The sequence below is a fragment of the Anomaloglossus baeobatrachus genome, chromosome 1 (genome assembly GCF_048569485.1).
Source record: "Anomaloglossus baeobatrachus isolate aAnoBae1 chromosome 1, aAnoBae1.hap1, whole genome shotgun sequence".
Lineage (NCBI taxonomy): Eukaryota > Metazoa > Chordata > Amphibia > Anura > Aromobatidae > Anomaloglossus > Anomaloglossus baeobatrachus.
Window position 1 is genome coordinate 878480283 of NC_134353.1, and position 27157 is coordinate 878507439.

Below are 27157 nucleotides of genomic sequence, written 5' to 3' on the forward strand. Positions count from 1 at the left end.
CACAGTCAGCACAAAAATAACACACAACCCAAATACCATATAAAAAGCATTGAAATAATAAAATAATGCCATATATAGAAAAAACAGATAAAAGAAGAGAAAGTAGAAGATAAAAAGGGGAGGCTCATGCTACCATGTAATCCCCAGGCTTATTGCCTCTGGGGATTTTCCATTCCTAGGTCCTTTGTTTCCAGCTGTGCAGCATGAAGTTTCAGTGTGTGAATCCTTTTCAGCGACTTTGTTAGCAACTTCCCTTTCAAAAGGCTGCTTATCAACGTCCCCAACAACCAGCTAGGTCGCTCTGCAGGTCCGGATCGCTGGTAAGTTGTTGGCCAGGTTTGCCGGTTTGAACGCTCACCAGAGACTTAGCAGAGACTTAGGGAGGTCGCTATTGCGTCACCAAACCGGTGACGTTACAGCGATGTCCTTTGCGATGTTGCAGCGTGTAAACCCAGCTTAAGATTCTCCTGATGTATGCAAGCCGCCTGCTTGCACTGAAGACTTGATAAAGATGTATCCAATATCATCAGCATCGAGTAACAGGAAGTGAAGGTATATATGTATATGTATATATATATATATATATATATATATATACATACAAGGAAAGTACTGATGAACAGCAGCTCACAGGCTGATCAACATCCCAGGGTCCTAAAGGGAAAAGAATAAAAACCAAGCAGGAATGATGGAGGGTCAGGGAACAGTTTGTGAAGTCAAACACTGTGACCTTCTATAGCTGGACACCACAGGACTGTCTGACACCCATGACACACCTGCGACACTCATATTCATTTTGCTAAAATTAAGGTGGGCTGCGAGCTCACTGAGGTATCAGGTTTACAGTGTCTGTTAAATAGGAGGAGACGTGAGGAGCACTAAGCACAGTGACCAGCAAATCCTTCAGAATTTCAGAAATTATTTTACTTTAGAGCTGGATTCACAGACACACAGCTCAGTACTGCCATATAAAGCCCTTCATGCTGCTGCTTCTTCTGCCTGTGTGCTACAAGAAAGAAGAGCAGGAGTCTTTAAGATCATAGCAGCTAGTCTCCCCCCACTAGCTCAGAGACAACTGAGAATTAGAGAAAGAGCCCATAGAGGAAAAAACTGGAGAAAATGCAGGATATAAGTCACATAATTTGCCATGAATACTGTGTGTCTCTACATGAGGAATAAAGCTTATTCTGAAATGTCATCTATAACGACGAGTAAACTTTAAAGATTCCAAGTTCAGATCACGTTTTATATAGACTAAATTTTACCAATTGGTTTTTAAAACCTGAACCTATAACCATTCTTTATTGCTAAAGTCTGTACACAACACCCATGGCATAGACTGGGTTAAAATATAGATAAATAATGAAATTTCTTGTATTCGTTTGTGCTTTGTGTAATTTTGGCCAGCAGCAGTTTTGGCATAAGAGCAGAACAGACACTCCCAAGTTGTCTATTTGAAGACAGTTAATGAAGAAGGTTTATTTCTAGCACTGTGTGTTCTTCTAAGCAAACGAACATCTCAGGATTGTCCTCAACTGTAAGTTTAAGCCATTGGGATCTTAACCCCATACATTTCTGTAATGAGATTACAGACTACGTAAAAGTGTAAAACTTCTAAAAATAATCGAAAAGTGTGAAATATTGAAATATTTTCAATTAAATTGAATTTTACAGGATTAAGGGCCATTTACATGCTGCGATATCGCTAAAGATTTATCGTCGGGGTCACGGTGTTTGTGACGCACATCCGGCGTCGTTAGTGGCATCGCAGCGTGTAACACGTACGAGCAACCTTAAACGATCGCAAAAGAGACAAAAATCGTTAATTTTGGAGAGGTCGTCCAAACACCAAAAATCGTCTCGTACGAAGCGATGTTGTTCGTTGTTTCTGCGGCAGCACACATCGCTATGTGTGACACCGCAGGAGCGACGAACATCTCCTTACCTGCCTCCACCGGCAATATGGAAGGAAGGAGGTGGGCGGGATGTTACGTCCCGCTCATCTCCGCCCCTCCACTTCTATTGGCCAGCCGGATGCGGTTTAGTAACGCTGCAGTGACGTCGCTATGACGCTGAACGCACCTCCCCCTTGAGGGAGGGATTGTTCGGCGGTCACAGCGACGTCGCTGACAAGGTATGTGTGTGTGACGCTGCCGTATGTTACACTACGGCAGCGATCACCACATATCGCTGTAACGGCGGGGGCATCGCTAGCGATGTCGAGCGTGTAAAGTACCCCTAATACTTATCAATACACAGGCTTAGATTTTTGAAAATCTTAAGTCCAGCAATTCTCTCCTTCCCCAAGTCCAGCAATTCTTCTCAATAGGATAAGGCACTTCTACCCAAAAATAATTGCTAGGGTGCTCAGGTAGGTTTCCGAACCATATATAGCAAAATATAAACAAGGCACTCTAAGATCCAGTGAAAAAATATTTTTTTATTATTAATTGCTCAGTGTAGTTAGACGTTGCGGCCCAAACATGGCCTTTATCAGTAACTGAAACAAATTAACAAAATATACAAAATTACCACAAAGTAAATAAAAAAAATTAAAAAAAAAAATATATATATATATATATATGTATATATATATATATATATATATATATAAAAAAAAAAATACAAATATATATATATATATATATATATATATATATATATATATATATACAGTATATATATATAGTGTAATTTATCCATAGCAGAACAATTGTCTGCTTAGTGATACACAAGATAAAAGTAGAGAAGACCAGTAAAATTGAGGAACATCACATGAATATATACATGCAATATATTAAAGAATCTGGATCCAAGAGGAAAAGCAACAAAACAAGAGGGTGATGTGGAGAATGATAAACAGAAGAGAAAACAATGGTAGTAGAATAGTGGTAGTATAGAGGTGTGCACCCATCTTACTTAGCACCTCAGTTGAGGAGGAATAGATTATGCTATGTTGTTGCACTTTAGCACTGACGGCAACAACATACCTTATTCTATTTGTTCTGCCTCCGCATTACATTTGCCTTTATCATTTGCTGTAAACTGATGTTTCATTTACAGGGTTCTACCCTGGCTCCTAGAGTTATACTTTGGCTCCCTCTTGTGACCAAACTTAGTAGCACAGCTCTGTAATAGATGTTTGTTTCTCCTCCTCCTTGCAATGCATTTTGGGAGAAGGCCTCATTTCCTGCAGGCTCATGAGCAAAGCCAGTCTCCATCTTACATCCCCTTGTGTGAGCATCGCTGGTAAAGACTTATTGCAATCTAAAACTCAGGACTTTCGCTGTGTTTAGTTGCTGCCTTTCTAAATTAGGATTAAGCTGTTTGTAATCCATATGTATAGTGTGCAGGTATCTGCATCTGTTATGCATAAATGTACCCTGTTATATTTGCATGTACTGATTGTACACATATCTGTTGTTCCAGTTTCACCATCAATCAGTCAATCTGAATATATTTACCTACGTTTAATAAATGCACAGACTTCAAGCAACAATCTAATTATTGAACTACGGTGAATAAGGCTACTTTCACACTTGCGTTGAACGGCTTCCGTAGCATTGCGTTGTGTGACGGATGCAACGGATGTGTTGCATTTAGTGGCACAACGGATCTTAGAAAACAATGGAATCTTCTTTTTTTTTTTTCTTTCGTTTCACCTGCGGCAAACTATTGTGAACGATCAGCTGATCGCTCACAGCAGCCGGTCGCCGGGTGATCAGCTGATCGTTCGGCCGCCGAGAATCTGTGGGGGGGCGGATTGCGGGGTGGGCGGAGCCGAGCGTGACCATGACGCTGAGGACGTCAGTGCAGCGAGGAATGCAAGGCTGGGGACAGGTGAGTGTGTGTGTGCGTGCGTGTGTACATGTGCAGTGGTGTGTGGGAGGGGGCGGAGTCGAGCGAGAAAGTGTCGGGCTCCCTGCACATGTAGCCAGGGTAAATATCGGGTAACTAGGCAATGCACTTTGCTCTGTTACCCGATATTTACCTTGGTTACCAGCGTACACTGCTTAGCGCTGGCTCATTGAACCCGTAGCCAGGGAAAATATCGGGTAACTAGGCAAAGCGCATTGCTTAGTAACCCAATGCTTACCCTGGTTATGTGTGCAAGGAGCCAGAGAGAGCATGCGCAGCGAAATCCTACAGATTGCGCTGCTCAAAAAACGCTACATGCAGCGTTCCCTCCACCCGACGCAGCGTCAAAATAACAACGCTGCGTCGTGCAGCGGATGCAACGCAAGACCATCCGTTGCTGTCCGTAGCTAATAGAAGTCTATGAGGAATATAATGGTTTCCTGCAACGGTTACCGTAATTCCTCAAGGCTGCGGATAGCAACGGAAGCCATCCAACGCAAGTGTGAAAGCAGCCCAAGGTTTTTCTGCCTGTCAAACTGCATACGCTCAGGCTACATGTAGGGAGGACAAAACACTATTCCTCCTCAACTATTCTACTACCATTGTTTTCTCTTCTGTTTATCTTTCTCCACATCACCCTCTTGTTTTCCTGCTTTTCCTCTTGGATCCAGATACTTTAATATATTGCATGTATCTATTCATGTGATGTTCCTCAATTTTACTGGTCTTCTCTACTTTTATCTTGTGTATCACTAAGCAGACAATTGTTCTGCTATGGATAAATGAATATATATATATATATATATATATATATATATATATATATATATATACACACATATTTTTTTTATTTTATTTACTTTATGGTAATTTTGTATATTTTGTTAATTTGTTTCAGTTACTGATGAAGGCCATGTTTGGGCCGCAACGTCTAACTACACTGAGCAATTAATAATAAAAAAATATTTTTCACTGGATCTTAGAGTGCCTTGTTTACGGTATATTCAGCAATTCTTCTCAGCTTCTTCAGTTTTTGTTCACTTGCTGCATCGGTGACATTGTGACTCTTGTGCATGTGACTGCTGCAGCCAATTACTAAGCTCAGAGATGATGCCAATGTAGATGGCACAAGACCAGTGATTGGCTGCAGCTGTAATATGCACTACAGCCAGTCAGCAAAGACCAGAGTAGCAGTAGAGAATAAATATTACTGTATGTCATGATCCAGGAACGGTATTCTCCACTCCAGAGTTCCTAGACAGCCTGGTCATGTCAGTGGTTAACTCCCATCATCCTAGTTCTGGTTTCAGGAGACACTATATCTGGTCCATGAACCTGAATTCCTGTGCTGGTTATAGTTTTGCTCTGCAGCCTGTGACCAGCTCTGGTGAGATTTTCTGTTTGATCTGACTCCTTGTAACCGTGCCCTGACCTGTACCTTCCCCCGTTCGTCCATCCGACCCAGTCCCTGACTTCCCGCTCCTGTCATTTGTTTACCCATCCTGGTTTATCCTCCTACCCGTGTTTGTGTCTCCTCACCCTCCGGTCTTGTCTTCTGTTCCCTGTACCCTTTGTGTTTCCCTCTCCATACCTGATCTCCCGGCTTCCGACTTTGATTCTGTTTTTGCACCTGATTTTGATCCTCCCTTTGCAGTGACTTGACTTTCCTGGCTAGACCCTGACTGCTTGACTACTCTATTGCCCCCTGGTGGTATGCCGGTGAACTACCTGCTGAAGTTACTCTGCTGTACTTCACCCTCCTTTCTGTTACAGTGTTACTTTGACTCTCCTTTACTACTCTGCTCCAACCTAGTGGGTAATACACTATACTATGTCTTACCAGCCCTTTGTACAGCGTGACACTGTAGTTCTTATTTTCATCTTCAAGCTGATGCACCAATAAAAATTAATCCTAGACAATCCGTGTATCATTACAATATTGCAGTGCAACAAAGGTGAATAGGGTCTCATTCTAACCCTGAAGGTGCTACATCCTGCAGGTCACAAATAATCCGACTTGTTTGTCATGGCCGCAGTACCCTTGGGGTTCCAATGTGACCTTATTCATTTGTTTTAAGCAGCAATATAACAATGACACCTGGCAAACTTGACCATGGGCTAGGTGTCATGGCCAAAGTTGCTGTGCAGCCCCAGACTTAAGGCTGCTTTACACGCAACGATATCGCTAACGAGATGTCGTTGGGGTCACGGAATTCGTGACGCACATCCGGCCTCGTTAGCGACGTCATTGCGTGTGAAACGCACGAACGACCGTTAATGATCAAAATTACTTACCTTATCGTTGATCGTTGACGCGTCGTTCTATTTCCAATTATTGTTGCTGTTGCAGGACGCAGGTTGTTCGTTGTTCCTGCGGCAGCACATATCGCTATGTGTGACACCGCAGGAACAAGGAACATCACCGTACCTGTGGCCGCTGGCAATGAGGAGGGAAGGAGGTGGGCGGGATGTTCCGCCCGCTCATCTCCGCCCCTCCACTTTTACTGGGCAGCCGCTTAGTGACGTCGCTGTGACGCCGCAAGAACTGCCCCCTTAGAAAGAAGGTGGTTCGCCGGCCACAGCGACGTCGTTAGGCAGGTAAGTACGTGTGACCGTTCTTAGCGATGTTGTGCGCCACGGGCAGTGATTTACCGTGACGCACAACCGACGGGGGCAGGTGCTTTCACCAGTGTGTAAAGTGCTCTTTCGACATGGTGGTGGCTACTGAACAAGGAATTTTTTTGTGAATTAAGCTGCATATGGGCTGTCAATCCAACCTTCCATGCAATAGATGTCTTTATTATAAATACATCTATCACCAGCAATCCATTTAACTTATTTTTGGTCCTGTGATTTTCTATGTTCTTAGCTACTATTTTTATTATAGACAATATTCCAATCTAGCTTATTTTACCTTCACACAGTATTCAAAAATTCTCTTATATAATTCTAAAAGTATAATATAAAAAAAATGTTCATATATTAATTTCAGATTAAAAATACCCATCACAATCTACTGCCATGCGGAAAAAAACACTGCAGCACAGTACCTATAGAATTGACCTCCAAGCTGCACCTAAGGCCATCTTCACACACCTGTATAAAACACTGTAAAATAGCCGCTGGACATGTCATGGATGGGAGATATGTATCACAGATGTGGTTATCCTCAGTGATGTAAGCTCGGAAGTAAGTTCCACTACGTATAGTGCTGAGAGTGTTAATAGGGCAAGAGATGGGTGGGACTGGCCGTGCACATATCCCCACCACAGGGTGTGGTATAGTTGTCATAAGAAAGTCCAGGTGATATCAGTAGGGTTTGTGTGTGGAGGTAAGAAGACCTCCCATGTGGAGTCTCTATTCTTGAACTTGCTCGTATGCTGGTCTAATACTGAAGTGTCATTGTTAGGACTGTGTATTCTGATTTCCTGCCAAGAAAGGCCATTTATTTTCCATGTGTGACTTGCTTTATGCAATTTTAATAATGCAGCCTGGATGTTTTAGTTAAAGTCGCCTCCTATGGCTACGTTTAATGCCGCTGAGTAAGCCATATTTCTACAACATATACGTGTGGCACGGTCCATTTTGACCATCCAGGCTTATTTTTACTACCCAGCCATGTGTACGTTTTTAAAATGTGTGCCATCTGTGTTTTTCCAGTGTGGATCTGTCGCGGGCGGAGGAGGGGATGCTGCGCTCACCCACTGCTCAGGTCCGGCTGCTGTTGCTGCTGCTCGGTGGCTCGAGCGGTGGGCCGGATCCTGGGGACTCGAGCGGCGTTCCTCGCCCGTGAGTGAAAGGGAGTGGTGTGGTTTAGGGATATTGTCCGTGACGCCACCCACGGTTGTGGTGAGGTTGTGACACCACCGCTGCTCTGGACGGGGATCCCGGGAGCGATGACAGGAAGCAGCTTGGATGTTGGTTCTCCCCTCCGTGGGTAGGGGGGTTGGTTGTCCCGGGGCCTGGTGAGGGGTAGGGATGGATGGCAGGCGGGTTACGGGGCCTGGTGAGGTGCAGGGTCGCGGGGGCAGCGCTGTGGTACTCACTCAGCCAATGATGAATGCAAGGTCTCCGGTAAAACAAACGGCTGGATGGACAGGTCCCACAGACGGCTGCGGTAGCTGTCCCGGTAGGTTGATGGTGATTGCCTTTCCCTGCACCTGTGTTGTGTTTACGGTTCCAATGGCTTCCCACCGGTAACCCACTCCCCAGCTTGGATGGATGCTGAGGGAGCCCCTTTTGCCCGCAGGCTCTGGCCCTGGGAACTGTAGCCTTGGCGGTGACTGTGTTTCCCTTTACGGTGTGAGCTGTTGCCTTCAATCGGGTCTTGACTGCTGGGAAACCCCGGAGGTTCCCTTCGCTAACGGATTTGACCAGTTTTACGGCGACTCCTAGCCTGGTCGGGGTCCGTAAGCCCTGCCGAATGGTGCTGGCTTCTCTTTGCTCCCCGATCCGGTACCGTCGGGCCACCGCCCATCCCCGGTCCTTACGGTTCGATCCAATCAGCCTCTCCTGCAGACGGTCACCACCGTCTGCCAACCTTGCTGTTCCGTCCGGGCCACACACCCGGACGCCTTCAGTCTCCTCTACTACCACTTCCTTCTTCAACCCCTCTCCAAACTGAACTCCAACTCTATCTGTCTTCCTTTTCCCGCCTCCAGGACTGTGAACTCCTCGGTGGGCGGGGCCAACCACCTGGCCCAACCCCTGGTGTGGACATCAGCCCCTGGAGGGAGGCAACAAGGATTTGTGTTTGACTTCGATGTGCCTAGCCGGGGTGTGGGGTGTGTTGTTGTAGTACCTGTGACGTCCTGGCTTGTCCAGGGCGCCACAGATCTAGGAAAAGATATTACAAAGCTTTTCCTATATTTTCAATGTTAAACATGTACAGTACATGGACTGTATCCGTGTGCTGTACCTGTTTTCACAGACCCATAGACTTGAATTGGGCCTTGTCAGCCAGCGAGGTGACGGCCACCGGCTTGAGGAAACCAGTAAGGCCGGAGTCACACTTGCGAGAGACTCGCGGGAGTCTCGTATCACATCACCCGGCAGGACCACACACTCTCCTGACAGGAGTGGATCGGCTGTATGTATTTCTATGCAGCTGAGACACTCCTGTCCGGAGAGTGTGTGGCCATGCCGGGTGATGTGCTGCAAGACTCGCGTGAGTCTCTCGCAAGTGTGACTCCGGCCTAAGTATCATGTACGGTACATGATGTACCCCACCCGAGGTGCCTTCCGCACACAGTGGCTCCTTAGCGAAGGAGTGCAGCACCCGAGCACATTCCTTCAGATGCTCAAATCCAAAATTCACATTTTTACACAGAGCTCACTCCATATTGTCTTGCAATGTGCATATAATGCTACCACACAGTGCCCAAGTAATGCAGGGATCAAACAATACAGCCTATGTATACCACAAAACAGTCGCCACTTCTCTTGCCATTTGCTTTTCTAAAATGCCTGTTTACACTGTTAACAATGTATAATATATTTTTGTAGAAAATAGTTGTTCATTTGATTAAGTGTTTTAATGACATCCTGATGTTAATTTTGTGCGCTGCAGCGGCATACATGAATTGGGAATCCATCTCTTCTGAATGAGCAGTTCAGCAGCGCGGCCCACACTGACATTCCCCTTCAGTGCTCGGTGCATTAATGGCTTCCCTGCCACTGTAGTAGACAAGCGCTGATTCCCCCTCCTACACACATATGCTGGGTATTAGGACTGAATGTATTAGACACAGAAAACAGTCATTCTCTTGTTAAAGCTCTCCTAACTCATCAGATAAATCTGATACAAAAGAGGCAGGAGACAGAAGTTGTAAAAAAATACAGACATCCCCCCCAAAAAAACCCCAAAAAAACCTACCTCTAAACTATTTTTTTTTTAAAATGTTAAAGGGAAGCTGCCACCAGATTTTTCCCTTATGAGATGCGGCCACCACCAGTGAGCTCTTATATCCAGATTATAGAATCCTGTATATAAGAGCCCAGGCCAACTGTATAAGGTAAATAACATCTTTATAATACTCACCTAGGGGGTGGTCCGTTCTGATGGGTGTCGCTGCTCTCCGGTCCGATGCCTCCTCATTCTTGTAGGATCGCTGTCCTGATGCAAACCCCCGTGTGCATGATGCGTCCTGCATCATTCATAAAGAGGCGTCCATTGCGCTCCTGTGCATGTGTGCCGCCCCTGCGTCAGCAGCCGGGCTGCTCGGATCCGGACCCGTGGTGGCTTGAGGAGTGTACGAACCCGGGGGTCGTGTGACCACTCAAATAAAGGGGGTATTTACAGGGGATTGTATATTTAAAGTTTGTGACGCCACCCGTGGTGTGTGGTAAGGTGGAGTACCACCGCTGCCATTGAAGAGTACCCGAGGTGAAGACAGGGGCAGTCAGGTGTTTCGACCCTCCACAGGTAGGGGGGATGCCCCGGACTCGGTGGGGACGTTGGGGAGTGGCATTGGGGGTGAAAGGGTCACTTGCGTACTCACTCAGTCCATAAAGCTGACACCGACAACTTGGTAAACCAAAGTTCTGGACACCGCTGCCGCCGAGGGGAGGTAGTTTGGGTCCCGTCCTCACTGGTGTTGCCTGATGATCTGTGACCTTTTCCTTGGCACTGCATTCTCTTGCTAGTTGGTCCCTATAGTGTCAAACTAGTCGGGTCCTGCTCCCCAGTGTGGCTAACTGTGGGAACTTGCTCTCAGGGTCCACGCTTGGGATTTTCTGGACCGTTTTTGTGGAAAGTCCTATCCCCCTCGTTGCGCTAGTACCCCAATTTTGGAGCAGGTGGAGAGCGGATCTTGAAGGCTCAGTTCTCATCGGGTGAATTGTCAGGTTGCCTGAAGCTACTCCCTGACCTAGGGTCCGCGTACCCTGTCGTGCCCTGGTCCCAGCCCGGTGATGGTACAAGGCCGCTGGCTGTCCTCCTTGACAGTTTCGTGCCCCTTGTCATGATCCCCTGCGATCGGGGGTCCAGCTCCTACCAGGCCCAGACCACCGTATGCCACCTAGTTACTTCCAAGGAGCCCGGCTCCTGACCTCCTCTCTCCTTCACTTCCAACGCTTCACTCTCTCTTTCTCTGACTGACTCCTGACACTCCTGACCTTCCCTTAACCAACCCCCCAAGTAGGCGACCCTATTCCACTCAGGCCGTCCACTGGTGTGTCTGGTGGGTGTGGTGCAGGGTGTTTCTAGGATTTTGAATGACTGCTGTTGGCAACGCCATAAGTTGGGGGCCCGTAACCAAGGAGGAGGTGGATATTCACAGAAGGGCAGATTGCACAATACCCTGTGACGACCTAATAGGCCAGGGCGTCACACATGCGCACTTTGATCTGCCCGGCTGAGAGCAGATCAAAGTACTCTAGTGCGCATGTTCGGCTGGTCTTTGACTTTTTCTCGTACCTGCACATTACAGTACCTCAGCAGGGCAGATCAAAGTGCACCTGCACAGGAGAGAAATGGAGATCTCTCTGTGTATTACATAGGATGCATCATGCACACGCAGCTAGGCAGGAGGACAGCGGAAGAGAGGAGGCGCTGGATCGTGAACAGTGACATCCATCGGACCGGACCACTCCCTAGGTGAGTAGTATAAGGCTATGTGCGCACGTGTGCGCTCTGCACCGCACCTAAAAGGTGCGCTTCAGAGTGCAGCTGAAAAGCTCCGATCTGAAGCGCATGGTGCCGGCAGAGAACGTGCGCTCTGCATGCTGCCTCTCCCTATAGACAGCATGCAAACCGCACGGAAGAAGTGACATGTCACTTCTTAGAACGCAGCGATTCGGGCAGCAGCCAAATCGCTGCGTTCTAATATGCCACGTGCGCACGGCTCCTGCACAAACTCCATAGACTGTGCAGGGGATGCAGGACGCATGCAGTTACGCTGCGCTGCAGATCGCAGCGTAACTGCATGTAATACGCACATGTGACGCCCTGGCACAGCCAGGTTGTCACAGAAAGAGTTAATCCTCCTTGGTAATCTGATCTCACACCGGTGCAGCATGACAAAGCACAGCCCCAGTGTAAAGGAAAAGCAGAGGAGAGGGGAGGGGCTGGAGCAGAGAGTGTGTGGAGAGCAGACAGGACAGAAGTCTGAAGTTGTAGCTCCCAGGCTAGGAGTGAGGCGTGCTCTGAAAGGGCCGGGACAGGCCGTAGTGAGGAAGGGGCCAGAACAGGTAGCCGGAGCAGGGCGGTGGCCCCTCGGTACCTGGGTACCCGGATCACTACAGGGGAGTGGATTCCCCGTTCCCGGCTGAGGAGAAAGAGAAAGGAGAGAAAGACACTTGGCTGCAGGGGAAGAACAACAAGGGCTGCTGCACCGTGTGTGGGACACTAACACCCCCGTACCGAAGGCTGCGGACACCGGCAATTCCTAGTTTACCAGTGACTCCGTGTGACTTTCTTGTGAGTACACCCGTGCCCTCGGGCACCGCACTGCAGCACTGCGCCCTGTTCCCTGCTTACCTTATCACCGGGCCCCGGGACTACCAACCCCCTACCCACGGAGGGGAGAAATAACATCTAGCTGCTCCATACCATCGCTCCCGGGATCCCCGTCCAAAGCAGCGGTGGTGTTCCAACTTCACCACAACCGTGGGTGGCGTCACGGACAATCTCCCTTACCCAAATCCCCTTTTACTGTGGAGCCTTAGATCACAGACCGGGTCACGCCACCGTGATACCCACAGAAGTGACCCTGTGGCCCGGATCTGAGTACCCCTGGTCTCCGGGCGACACATTTGGCGTCACGAACAGGATCGAGCCCATCCAGTCACCTGGAGGAAGTGCGCCTTGCCCCGTCCGTCAGCGGCGTCCCGCTGAGGAAAAATCCAGAAGTCCGCCATTTTAGCCGCCATTTTAGGCGCCAAAAACAACAGCTTGGCGCCTTCTTCTCCGAGCGGCGGGCGCGAAAAAGAGGCTCCGCCCCCTGAGAACGCGGGCGGAAGTGAAGCTCCGGAGGACCGGAAGCGAAAGGGAAACTTTAAAAGCTGCTGGAAGGACTGCTCCCGAGTACCAAGGGGGAGCAGAAAGAAGGAACTGCAGTTTATGTGACTAGGACTGTAAAGGCAGGGACGCCAGGACTCTGCCAGCATTTGGTTCCTGGAAGAGGCCACCGCAGCGATGCACCGACCCGTTACCCCTGTTATCGGTAGCGGAGCCCGCAGCGTCTGTGGGGGAGGACCCAGACCTGGGGTCCCCAAGCCTCACCTTTGTCACCACCCTGCCACCGGCCCCGGCAGTCCGCCTGGCCGCAACGGCAGCGAAGTACCGGTCCCGTTGACCAATCTGGAGCCGTTCCTGGACTGGGGTCAAGGGGTGCTGCCTGGGTTTTAGGGGCAGCACCAAGGCTAGGTTGTTTGGGTGGGTGACTAAAGGACCCGTCACGTTGACATTATTAAAAGTGTTATTTGTTGTTGCAACGTTGAAGCAATGTGCATCCCGCTGTGGGAAGATTGAAAATGTTTAAAATGTTTTATCCTTTTTTCCAGTTTTAATAAATGTTGGTGCCTAGACGGCCCGAGGACGGGCCGTGTTTTACCAAGGGGGTGTGTGACGCCCTGGCACAGCCAGGTTGTCACAGAAAGAGTTAATCCTCCTTGGTAATCTGATCTCACACCGGTGCAGCATGACAAAGCACAGCCCCCAGTGTAAAGGAAAAGCAGAGGAAAGGGGAGGGGCTGGAGCAGAGAGTGTGTGGAGAGCAGACAGGACAGAAGTCTGAAGTTGTAGCTCCCAGGCTAGGAGTGAGGCGTGCTCTGAAAGGGCCGGGACAGGCCGTAGTGAGGAAGGGGCCAGAACAGGTAGCCGGAGCAGGGCGGTGGCCCCTCGGTACCTGGGTACCCGGATCACTACAGGGGAGTGGATTCCCCGTTCCCGGCTGAGGAGAAAGAGAAAGAGAAAGGAGAGAAAGACACTTGGCTGCAGGGGAAGAACAACAAGGGCTGCTGCACCGTGTGTGGGACACTAACACCAGGGCCGGCTCCAGGTTTTTGTGGGCCCCGGGCGGAAGAGTCCCAGTGGGCCCCATCCACACACAGACACCGATACGAACATATACATATTTAAAGACAAACTCACAAAAATACATATAAACAGACAAATATATACAGTCATATACACTTACAGACACACACACACACAAGTCTGCTGCATACAGACAGACACACACACACACAACTCTGCTACATACAGACAAACACATACAACTCTGCTACATACAAACACATACAGCTCTGCTACATACAGACAAACACACACACAAACTCTGCTACATACAGACAAACACATACAACTCTGCTACATACAAACACATACAACTCTGCTACATACAGACAAACACATACAACTCTGCTACATACAGACAAACACATACAACTCTGCTACATACAGACAAACACATACAACTCTGCTACATACAAACACATACAACTCTGCTACATACAGACAAACACATACAACTCTGCTACATACAAACACATACAACTCTGCTACATACAGACAAACACATACAACTCTGCTACATACAAACACATACAACTCTGCTACATACAGACAAACACATACAACTCTGCTACATACAAACACATACAACTCTGCTACATACAGACAAACACATACAACTCTGCTACATACAAACACATACAACTCTGCTACATACAGACAAACACATACAACTCTGCTACATACAAACACATACAACTCTGCTACATACAGACAAACACATACAACTCTGCTACATACAGACAAACACATACAACTCTGCTACATACAGACAAACACACACAACTCTGCTACATACAGACAAACACATACAACTCTGCTACATACAGACAAACACATACAACTCTGCTACATACAGACAAACACATACAACTCTGCTACATACAAACACATACAACTCTGCTACATACAGACAAACACATACAACTCTGCTACATACAAACACATACAACTCTGCTACATACAGACAAACACATACAACTCTGCTACATACAAACACATACAACTCTGCTACATACAGACAAACACATACAACTCTGCTACATACAAACACATACAACTCTGCTACATACAGACAAACACATACAACTCTGCTACATACAGACAAACACATACAACTCTGCTACATACAAACACATACAACTCTGCTACATACAGACAAACACATACAACTCTGCTACATACAAACACATACAACTCTGCTACATACAGACAAACACATACAACTCTGCTACATACAGACAAACACATACAACTTTGCTACATACAAACACATACAACTCTGCTACATACAGACAAACACATACAACTCTGCTACATTCAGACAAATGCACACAACTCTGCTGCTCTGTGGGGCCCACACCCGCGGCTCGGCGGGGCCCACACCCGCGGCTCGGCAGGGCCCACACCCGCGGCTCGGCGGGGCCAGCACCCGCGGCTCGGCAGGGCCCACACCCGCGGCTCGGCGGGGCCAGCACCCGCGGCTCGGCAGGGCCCACACCCGCGGCTCGGCGGGGCCAGCACCCGCGGCTCGGCGGGGCCAGCACCCGCGGCTCGGCAGGGCCCACACCCGCGGCTCGGCGGGGCCCACACCCGCGGAATCGGCGGGTGGGGGCATTGGCAGGGGCCAGGGCATACATCCAGGGGGTAGAAGCAGCTCACCGGGGCCTATAATGGGGAGGCGGGGAGGGCACTTACCCGATTAGGTCACGGTGGAGAGGGGGCCCACACAGCGCCGGACAGAAGCTCGCCTCCTTCATCTGTGGGACTGAGAAGGCGGTAGCTCCGCCCACAGATGAAATTCAAACGAGGATGTCTGCGCGCCTTAAAGTGACGGCGCCGCAGATTGCTGCCGAGGACTGCGGTCCCCGGAACTCGGCCGGGGACCGCAGAACTGTAAAGGCGAGTGGGCCCCGGCCAAGGGACAGGAGAACTGACGAGGCCGAGTGGGCCCCCCCGGCTCTCCAGGGCCCCGGCATTTGCCCGGGTTTGCCGGGTGCTGACGCCGGCCCTGACTAACACCCCCGTACCGAAGGCTGCGGACACCGGCAATTCCTAGTTTACCAGTGACTCCGTGTGACTTTCTTGTGAGTACACCCGTGCCCTCGGGCACCGCACTGCAGCACTGCGCCCTGTTCCCTGCTTACCTTATCACCGGGCCCCGGGACTACCAACCCCCTACCCACAGAGGGGAGAAATAACATCTAGCTGCTCCATACCATCGCTCCCGGGATCCCCGTCCAAAGCAGCGGTGTGTTCCAACTTCACCACAACCGTGGGTGGCGTCACGGACAATCTCCCTTACCCAAATCCCCTTTTACTGTGGAGCCTGGGATCACAGACCGGGTCACGCCACCGTGATACCCACAGAAGTGACCCTGTGGCCCGGATCTGAGTACCCCTGGTCTCCGGGCGACACACACACGTGCGCACATAGCCTAAAGGTGTTTTTTATGTTACACAGAGTGGCCTGGGCTCTTATAGGCTCTGTGCGCACTGGGAAATGAAATTTCCTTGAGAGAATTCCGCATGCTCTCAAAGATTACCGCACCCGCGGTAAAAAACCGCGGGAAACCGCACCCGAAAACCGCATGCGGTTTGCCGCGGTTTGCCGCGGTTTTACCGCGGTATTATTCGCGGTATTGCCGCGGTTTTGCCGCGTGCGGGTTGGGATGTGCTTTATTGCATTCAATGCAATAAAGCACATTGAAGAAAAAAAAAAAAAAATACATTTAATTCTGATAGTAGATAGATAGAGGGATAGATAGATAGACAGACAGATAGGTAGAGGGATAGATAGAGGACAGATCGCTGCATTTCCCACGGTCGGCAGTGAGTTCACATTACCGGCCGTGGGAAATGACCGGTAATTACCTCTGCTGTCTGCTGCATTCAGCCTGTGTCTGTGACAGTCGCGGCTGGATGTCAGCAGTGCAGGACGCAGGACGTCGGACCTGTGGATTATGCCGGAGCTTTGTTTGGGGGGGTTAATAAAATGGTGAACGAGGCTTGTTGGTTTTATTTAAAATAAAGGATTTTTGGTGTCTGTGTTTCTTCACTTTACTTACGGGTTGATCATGTCAGCTGTCACATAGACGCTGCCATGATCAAGCCTGGGGTTAATGGCGGTGGTCCCCCACCAACATTAACCCCTTGTATTACCTTGCCACCACTGCTACACGGTGGCAAGAAGAGCCGAGGACACTCCCGGTGCTGCCGCATATTGCATGCGACAGTGCCGGGGCAGCTGCGGCTGATATTCTCGGCTGCCGGAGGGGGAGTGAGGCGGGGGACATTACCCCTGCCCCTCTCCCTCCCCAGCCTGAGAATACCGGGCCGCCGCTGTGTGCTTACCTCGGCTGGAAGGTGAATATGCAGCGGAGCCCACGTTCTTTTTTTCCTATATTTCCGTTTTCTTTCTATGTGTGTTCTATGTGTCTGTGATGTGTCTGTGTCTGTGTTCTATGTCTGTGATGTGTGTCTGTGATGTGTGTGTGTTTACTCTGCACGGCTTCCTCTTCCTGTAATGACATCACTTCCCTGCAAAACCGCAGACAAGCGATGCACATTACCGGAGGTAAACCGCGAAATACCGCAGGGAATAACGCAGGAAAACGCAGTGAACCGCACAGAATTTGCTGCCTGCGTTATTCCCTGCGGGATTTCATGATTAACATTGAGTCAATGGAGTGAAATCCCGCAGCGATGTGCGGAAAAGAAGTGACATGCACTTGTTTTTGCTGCGGGATTCCCGCAGCAAAACATGCAGCTGTCAAATTCCGCCCAGTGCGCACAGGATTTTTTTTCTCCATAGGATTTGCTGGTGATTCACTGCAGAGATGTTATGAACATTTTCTGCAGCGAAACATGCAGCAAATCCGCGAAAAATCCGCGGCAAAATCCGGTAAGTGTGCACATAGCCATATATAGTATTCTAGAATGCTCTATATAAGGCCTCTTTCACACATTGTTTTTTTGCCATCAGTCACAATCCGTCTTGTGAAAGATGGAAGGGATCCATCGCAGATTGTGGCAAAACAGATGCGACGGATCCTTTACAAAAACGAATCCGTCGTCGGATATTTTTTTTTTCATATGAAAGGTTATTTCCTAGTAAAAACCTATATATGAACCCGGGGGGGTGGGGTGGAGAGAGAGGGAGAGAGAGAGAGAAAGAGAGAGAGAGAGAGAGAGAGCAGCCAGACACTGTTTTATCCCTTATGAGCATGCTCTGTTCCATCGGTGGATTCCATCATAGGATGGATCCTGCGCCCATAGGCCTCCATCTTAAAAGACGACAGACGGCGGCGGATCCAGCGCTGTCCGTTTTTTCGACGGTGACAAAAAACGTTCATCTGGACGTCGCTTCCATCGGCCGCAAACAGATTTTTCAACGGATCATTCGAATGACGGAGGCAACATCAGGCCATCCGTCGCAATCCTTCACTAATACAAGTCAATGAGAAAAAAACGGATTCAGCGCTGGATCCGTTTTTTTCACATTTTGACGGATTGTGACTGATGGCAAAAAACTGATGTGTTAAAGGAGCCTAAGAATTCACTGGTGGTGGCTACAGCTTATAAGGGAAAACCTGGTGACAGGTTCCCTTTAAACTCCTAGCAATCTGTTGAGGAAAAGGGTGAATTGTGAGGGATCACAATATAGAGACTGGGTATTGTGGGGGTGGGTGGGGTTGCAATACAGAAAGGGGGCAGTGTTAGAAGACAGTCTGAGCACTATTGACAACTATCCAAAAATTCCTGGACAGTCCGAAAAAATGGGGCAGTATTTTTGTAGCACCCAGGGATATGGGGTACTCGGTTCTGGGCAGCGTCTCTATTGGGAATGTCACAATGATGGCCGTTACCCGGTTCCGTGCCCTGGGCCCTTTTTGTAATAGGGAATATTTACAGGGGATTTGTGAATCAAGTTATTCGTGACTCCACTTGCGGTGTTGCGGCTAAGTGTAGGGAGCCGCCGCTGCCGAATGTGCTTACTGGGGCTGATGGTATGAGTAGCTAGTATGGTAGTCCCTCCGCAAGTAGGGTATTGCCCCAGCGGGTGTATGGTGTGGTGGACGTAGGAAGAAGGAGTCCAGACAGGTATTCAGTGCAACTGGATTACTCACTTTTCAGCTGTTAACTGGTTGCCCGAGGCTGGCTGGTTTCGCCTCCAGGTCTCCTTTGTCCCAGTGCCAGTCTGGTTCTCTGGTACCTTCTTCCCCTGCACCAGTTTCTGGTAAGTGGGTCCCTGTTGTATGTGTCGCGGGCGGAGGAGGGGACGCTGCGCTCTCTCACTGCTCGGGTCCGGCTGCTGCTGCAGCTCGGTGGTGGCTCGAGCGATGGGCCGGATCCCGGGGACTCGAGCGGCGCTCCTCGCCCGTGAGTGAAAAGGGGTTTGGTTTTGGGGACTTATTGTCCGTGACGCCACCCACGCTTGTGGTGAGATTGGTGACACCACCGCTGCTCTGGACGGGGAGCCCGGGAGCGATGACAGGGAGCAACTTAGATGTTGGTTCTCCCCTCCGTGGGTAGGGGGTTGGTGGTCCCGGGGCCCGGTGATGGGGTAGGGATGGTTGACAGGCGGGTTACGGGGCCTGGCGAGGTGCAGGGTCGCAGGGGCAGCACTGTGCCACATGGCACGGTGGTATTCACTCAGCCAATGATGTACACACAGTCTCCGGTAAAACAAACGGCTGGATGGACGGGTCCCACAGACGGCTGCGGTGTTTCTCCTCCCGGCAGGTTGATGGTGACTGCCTTTCCCTGCACCTGTGTAGTGTAAACGGTTCCAATGGGTTCCCACCGGTACCCGCTCCCCAGCTTGAAGGTTGCTGAAGGAGCCCCTTTTGCCCGCAGGCTCTGGCCCTGGGAACTTTAGCCTTGGTGGTGACTGTGTTTCCCTCTAACGGTTGGACTGTTGCCTTCTGTCGGGACTTGGCTGCTGGGAAACTCAGGAGGTTCCCTTCGCTAACGGATTTGACAAATTGCACGGCGACTCCTAGCCTTGTCGGGGTCCGTAAGCCCCTGTCGGATGGTGCTGGCTTCTCTTTGCGTACTGGTCCGGTACCGCCGGGCCACCGCCCGTCCACGGTCCTTACGGCTAGCTCCAATAGGCCACTCCTGCAGACGGTCACCACCGTCTGCCAACCTTGCTGTTTGTGCCCGGGCCACACACCCGGACACGGTCAGACAGTTGCTCTCTTGCCACTTCACTCCTCTCACTTTCCACCCTAAAACTCATCTGCCTCCTTTTTCCGCCTCCAGGACTGTGAACTCCTCGGTGGGCGGGACCAACCGCCTGGCCCACCCCCTGGTGTGGACATCAGCCCCTGGAGGAAGGCAACAAAGATTTTGTGTTTGGCTTTGGTGTGCCTAACCGGGGTGTAGGGTGTGTTGGTGTTGTTCTGTGACGACCTGGCTTGTCCAGGGCGCCACATTCCCCCTTAACAAAATGCAGACCGTCCGCGGGCTGCCCGTCCATCACCGGTTTTATTTTCACAACTGAAAAAGATAAATGGTAAAACATATAATACAAGTATATTAACTCTTCCCACATCGGGAGGCACATTTCTTAAACGTTGCTAACGGTAACGGCTTCCGCTCTCTCCCACCCAAGCAACCTGGCCCTGATGCTGCCCCTAAGCAAATGGGTAACACCCCTTGACCCCAGTCCAGCACAAGTTACCCAAGCGGGTTCTGTCCTTTTCAGGGGACCCACGTCCATGGCGAACCCCTGAAACCCCCAGAGGATTGCCACCGGTTACAGTAGTGGCGGGCCTGGGCCATCACTTTCCTCCAGGCCCATCCTCCAAATCAGCCTCTCCGGAGGCGGTAACGGTTTAGCCATAAAAACATTTTTATTTACATGCCACTCAGTTTGTGGTTGCCCTGCCAGTTCTCGGGCTTGTCCGTAGCAGTTTCTACGCATTGATTGCAAACAGTCCCCACGGGGACAACAGTTGCCGGCAACGACCGGTTGAAATCAGGGATGAAAATCAGGTAACATCTCGGTAATAATTCACTTATCATTCATTTAAAACTTTTACAACGGTACTTTGGTGGTCCCAACGGGGACAACTTGCAGCGGAGCTCCGCTGCCATCACTGCTCAAACTCTTCGGTGTCAGCTGGGGGAGGGGACGTGGTGGACACCCGGGCCTCTTGGCTGCCCCTCAACTTTGCATCCAACGCAAACCACCCCCTCTCCCCGCAGTGCCGGGTGTACTGCACCAGGTCTCCCGGCATCAGATTGCGGCTTGGGTGCTCCTCCGGCAGGTGGGCGTTGACATCCCGCCGGGCTATAAAGACTTCGGCCTCCAGGCCCGGCTTGTAAATAAAGCCATAGCCCCGGCGGACATCAAACCGCCTCACCTGCCCTTCACACAAGGGGCCCCGGACACGGAAGGTCGCTTGCCGGAGGCTTTCTTTTTCGCGGATCGTGCGGGCCACCAACTCTGCTTTCTTCCTCTCCCTTTCCGCGATCTCAGGGCCCAGCGGTGTCGGCTCCCTGTCCCAATACAAGGCTGCTGCGAGCTCCGGCGCACGGGTCGGGCCCCGCGAGACCTTCTGGACACTGCCCACCACTGGCAATCTGGGTGGAAGGTCCCGCGGTGACTTGGCCTGGGGTGCTGCCCTGCAGCGGCAACCCGGCGCAACCTCAGCCGAGGTGTGGGGGATGGGCGCAGGGGTCCTCTTTCGCCGGGCCTCCTGCACGGAGCGGCCTGTCGGCTCCGGCTCGGGGGTAGTCTCCACAGATACCTCCGGTTCAGGCTTCGGCACTTTCCACGGTAGCTGTTCTGGTCGATCACGGGCTCCGGCTGCAGGCCGATCCGCCTGGGCGGACATGCGGGGTACCGCTACCGGTTGCGGTGGTAGCAGGCCTAGTGGCGGGGGCGTGGCGGCCAATACAGGTAGCTGGGGAGGTAGCTGGGCGAGCGGGTGTGGACCGGGTCCCTCGGCCGCGATGACCGACCCACTAGGGGTACAGGGGCGTGGGTCACTCACCCTCCCTTCCGAAACTCCCTCTTCCTCGCGTCTCCGCACGGTCGCCACAACCTCCGCCATGTCGGCCTCCCACTCCTCCAGGAGGAGCTGCATTTTGACCTGCAGCCGTTGTTGGAGCTGAGCGGTCCAGATCTCCACCCACGCCGCGGTTCCAGGCGCGGGGGCTACGGTGCTGCGGGACGGCATAAACATGGCTCTGGTGGCCTCTTCCAGGAACCAGCAACAAGATGGCCGCAGGGTCCTGGCGTCCCTGCTTTTATAGCCGCGGGCTACATGCGGCCAGACGCCATCAGTCCCCCTTAGTTTCTTTCCGGTACCTCCTCTACAGGGGCGGGGTTTCGGCTTTCGCGCCTCTAATGCTCGAGGAGACGCTCGAGCAGGGACTTCTCGCGCCCAAAATGGCGGCTTCTGAAAATTTTCGGCCGGACACCTCCGGCGGTCACAAGGCGCACCTCTACCAGACGGCAGAGCGGTAAGATCCTGTTCGTGACGCCAAGTTGTCGCGGGCCGAGGAGGGGACGCTGCGCTCTCCCACTGCTCGGGTCCGGCTGCTGCTGCTCGGTGGTGGCTCAAGCGGTGGGCCGGATCCCGGGGACTCGAGCGGCGCTCCTCGCCCATGAGTGAAAAGGGGTTTGGTTTTGGGGATTTATTGTCCGTGACGCCACCCACGGTTGTGGTGAGATTGGTGACACCACCGCTGCTCTGGACGGGGATCCCGGGAGCGATGACAGGAAGCAGCTTGGATGTTGGTTCTCCCCTCCGTGGGTAGGGGTTTGGTTGTCCCGGGGCCTGGTGATGGGGTACGGATGGATGGCAGGCGGGTTACGGGGCCTGGCGAGGTGCAGGGTCGCAGGGGCAGCGCTGTGCCGCACGGCACGGTGGTACTCACTCAGCCAATGATGTACACACAGTCTCCGGTAAAACAAACGGCTGGATGGACGGGTCCCACAGACGGCTGCGGTGTTTCTCCTCCCGGCAGGTTGATGGTGACTGCCTTTCCCTGCACCTGTGTAGTGTAAACGGTTCCAATGGGTTCCCACTGGTAACCCGCTTCCCAGCTTGAAGGTTGCTGAAGGAGCCCCTTTTGCCCGCAGGCTCTGGCCCTGGGAACTTTAGCCTTGGTGGTGAATGTGTTTCCCTCTCTCGGTTGGACTGTTGCCTTCTGTCGGGACTTGGCTGCTGGGAAACTCAGGAGGTTCCCTTCGCTAACGAATTTGACAAATTGCACGGCGACTCCTAGCCTTGTCGGGGTCCGTAAGCCCCTGCTGGATGGTGCTGGCTTCTCTTTGCGTACCGGTCCGGTACCGCCGGGCCACCGCCCGTCCATGGTCCTTACGGCTAGCTCCAATAGGCCACTCCTGCAGACGGTCACCACCGTCTGCCAACCTTGCTGTTTGTGCCCGGGCCACACACCCGGACACAGTCAGACAGTTGCTCTCTTGCCACTTCACTCCTCTCACTTTCCACCCTAAAACTCATCTGCCTCCTTTTTCCGCCTCCAGGACTGTGAACTCTTCGGTGGGCGGGACCAACCGCCTGGCCCACCCCCTGGTGTGGACATCAGCCCCTGGAGGAAGGCAACAAGGATTTTGTGTTTGGCTTTGGTGTGCCTAACCGGGGTGTAGGGTGTGTTGGTGTTGTTCTGTGACGACCTGGCTTGTCCAGGGCGCCACATATGGAAGACTGGGGTCCCCGGTCTGTGGTTTGTCCACCTCTGTCTGCCTGACGGTAGCGTGAACCCTGTGGGGATGGAGTCTCTGGTCCTGTCCCTGGCTCTCCCTTTGCTACTGAGTCTTCAGATTCTTTAGGGTCAGCAAGGTCCTTGATGGTCCCCTTTGCTGTACAGGTGTTAACAGGTCGGCTTGAAGCTCTTTCCTGTCCTAGGGTCTTGTACCCCGTCAGTGCGTATTTCCAGGAGTACTCTACCGTACTCCACCAGCAACCACCTTTACTGGGTACCAGGTCACCGTCAACCCGAGTCAGGACTTTGCTCAGTCACCTCCTTCACCTTCACTGTCTGACTACTGACTGCTCTATCTCACTGCAGTCTCCCTTCTCACTACTGACTTCCTGTGTTCCCGACCACTCTCCATAGTCTGCCCCTCCCACCTGGTCAACTAGTGGACTGGAGTGGCTCCACCTTTAGGCGGCCATCCATGGTCCCACCCTAGCTGGGTACCATTGTATGGGGGATTGTTGGGGAAAACTGCGATTACCTGGGTTTTTGTGTTACCGGCACTGGGGTTCTGGGTCCCTAAAGGCTACTTTACACACTGCGATATCGGTCCCGATATCGCTAGTGTGGGTACCCGCCCCCATCTGTTGCGCGACACGGGCATATCGCTGCCCGTGCCGCACAACATCGCCCACAGCCGTCACACATACTTACCTGTCCGGCGACGTCGCTGTGACCGGCGAACCGCCTCCTTTCTAAGGGGGCGGTCCGTGCGGCGTCACAGCGACGTCACTGAAACGTCACTGAACTGCCGCCCAATAGCAGCGGAGGGGCGGAGATGAGCGGGACGTAACATCCCGCCCACCTCCTTCCTTCCTCATAGCGGCCGGGAGGCAGGTAAGGGGAGCTTCCTCGTTCCTGCGGCGTCACACGCAGCGATGTGTGCTGCCGCAGGAACGAGGAACAATCTCGTTACTGCTGCAGTAACGAGATTTGAGAATAGACCCCCGTGTCGCCGATTAGCGATTTTGCACGTTTTTGCAACGATGCAAAATCGCTTATCGATGTCACACGCAACGGCATCGCTAATGCGGCCGGATGTGCGTCACGAATTCCGTGACCCCAACGACTCCGCATTAGCGATGTCGTAGCGTGTAAAGCCCGCTTAAGGGGGTAGACCCTGCATCCTGGTGGAAATGGAGAACCTTGTAGCATCGTGAGGTGTTCAGGGGCGCTACATTTTACTTTGTCCGTTAAAAAAAATTGATGTGTCCGTGATTTTTTTTTTAAAGTTTCGAGGAATTTGTGAATGCAGCTAATGTGTTTGTTTCAGAACTATGGGCTGCAGACAAATATCTCTATTCCAATGTGTCTGTAAATAATGTTGGATACCTATTCCTCCCAAAAATAAAAAATCTAGCTGGCAACCTTGAGTTTGAGGACACAGCAAGTAGGGGAAGGTATGCAGAAGTGGGGAATGGAGGAGGGGACACAGTAGAGTATGAGGGCAGTATAAGTGGAACTCAGTGTGATGGGGCCTAGTATAGAAATGGGGCAGTGTTTTGGGGGAAACTTAAGATAGGAACAGAACGGTGGTTATAGCTAATAATGGCAGACAGTAGAGGATATATTTCATAAGGAGACAGGTTGGAGGCAATATTTATATCAGAGGTCAGTGTGGAGGTCATATACCACGAGTGAGATAATGTGAGTATTGTATTTTGTGCAGCGAGCGCAGTGAGGGGCAATTAATTAGGGGTACAGCATAGGGCAGATATTTTTATTCAAGAACATTATAATGATACTAATATTTTTAAGGGCACTGTCATCATCAAGTCATCATAGTGTAGAGTGTCGCCGAGTGGTAGTTGTGGGTGGAGGATTGCCTCCAGAGAAGCTTGTATACTACATTAATGAACTGGTGCTGGCAGTGTGTGTGAACTTGTGTCATGTGAGTTGTGAACCCAATGAAGGTGACATGTTGATGCTCCTGTCAGCTGGCTAGGACCAGATGATGAGGCCATACTCACAAGGAGACCACCAGCTCATTTTAAACAACAATGCTTTACTCAACGGTTCACCTTCAGCAACAACTTTACAAATGAGACATTGGGCACATAACCTTCAAGTCATTCCATTTGTGCAAAGCATTTTTAGACACAGTCTCTCTTCCCACTGGGTTGCTTCTGATCTTACTGGTCCTGTGAGTCTCTCCACAACCCAGCCCACCGCTACAGTATAGTTCATGACGGTGAACTTTCCTTTTAGAGGCTCCGCATCTAGTCTCCTTATAGAGGAGGGTGTCAGATGTTCCATTACCATGGCCAGATTGCAGCATTGTGCTCCCAGATGCTTCCATATCCATATCCACATCTTTTGTGGATGAGGGGGTTAGGGGTAGCCAGTAGTGCCGGACTAAAGTCATACGCTCTCAGACATTTTGGGAGACTCTACCAGGGAAAACTGACCTCATTCACATGCCAGTTAGTATTAATCTGTTACCTTCATGGTTAGGGGCCTGGTAGCTAAAGTCCTGTCCTCCGGACCCTTCTATCTGGGGCCACTGTGCATGGAGTCCTGTCTCTAGCCTCCACATTCTTTAGTGTTTGGTGTTTCGGTTTGCACTCAAGAATCACACTATCTCGACTCCAGTCTACTTTCTTCATTTTCTGCAACCAGTCACTCACTGTATGCGACCTTCACAACCTGCAGACTGTTCATCCGTATCTATTGCTCACTAGATCTTTACTAAAGTTCAAGCAGGAAACCATCACCTTCCCTTTCAACTAAAGGGCGCTTTACACACTGCGATATCGGTACCGATATCGCCAGCATGCGTACCCGCCCCCATCGGTTGTGCGACACGGGCAAATCTCTCCCGGGCCAGTCACACTACTTACCTTCCCTGCGACGTCGCTGTGACCGGCGAACCGCCTCCTTTCTAAGTGGGCGGTTCCTTCAGCGTCACAACGACGTCACAGCAGCGTCACTGAACCGCCGCCCAATAGAAGCGGAGGGGAGGAGATGAGCGGGACGAACATCCCGCCCTCCTCCCTCCTTCCGCATTGTGACCGGGAGGCAGGTAATGAGAGCTTCCTCATTCCTGCGGTGTCACACGGAGTGATGTGTGCTGCCGCAGCAACGAGGAACAACATCGTTACTGCTGCAGTAGTGATATTTGAGAATGGACCCCCATGTCACCGATGAGCGATTTTGCACGTTTTTGCGACGATGCAAAATCGCTCATAGGTGTCACACGCAACGGCATTGCTAAAGCGACCGGATGTGCGTCACAAATTCCGTGACCCCAACGAGATCACTTGAGCGATGTCGTAGCGTGTAAAGCCTGCTTTACTCTTCCCATTGTGGGCTAGTCTAAACACTTAACCATCACTTACACTATAATCTGGTAACTTCCAATACAAAAGTGCTAAACATTATACATTACATTATCAATTACTATATATACATTTCACCAATTCCTAATTTAAAACATTTTGTCTCTCTCATTATTCTGGCATTTGTCAAAAATAAATAACTTTGGTCCCTAATTGACCTAAAGCGGGAAAGGTTTATTCTGATTTCATGTCAGATAGTAAGAAA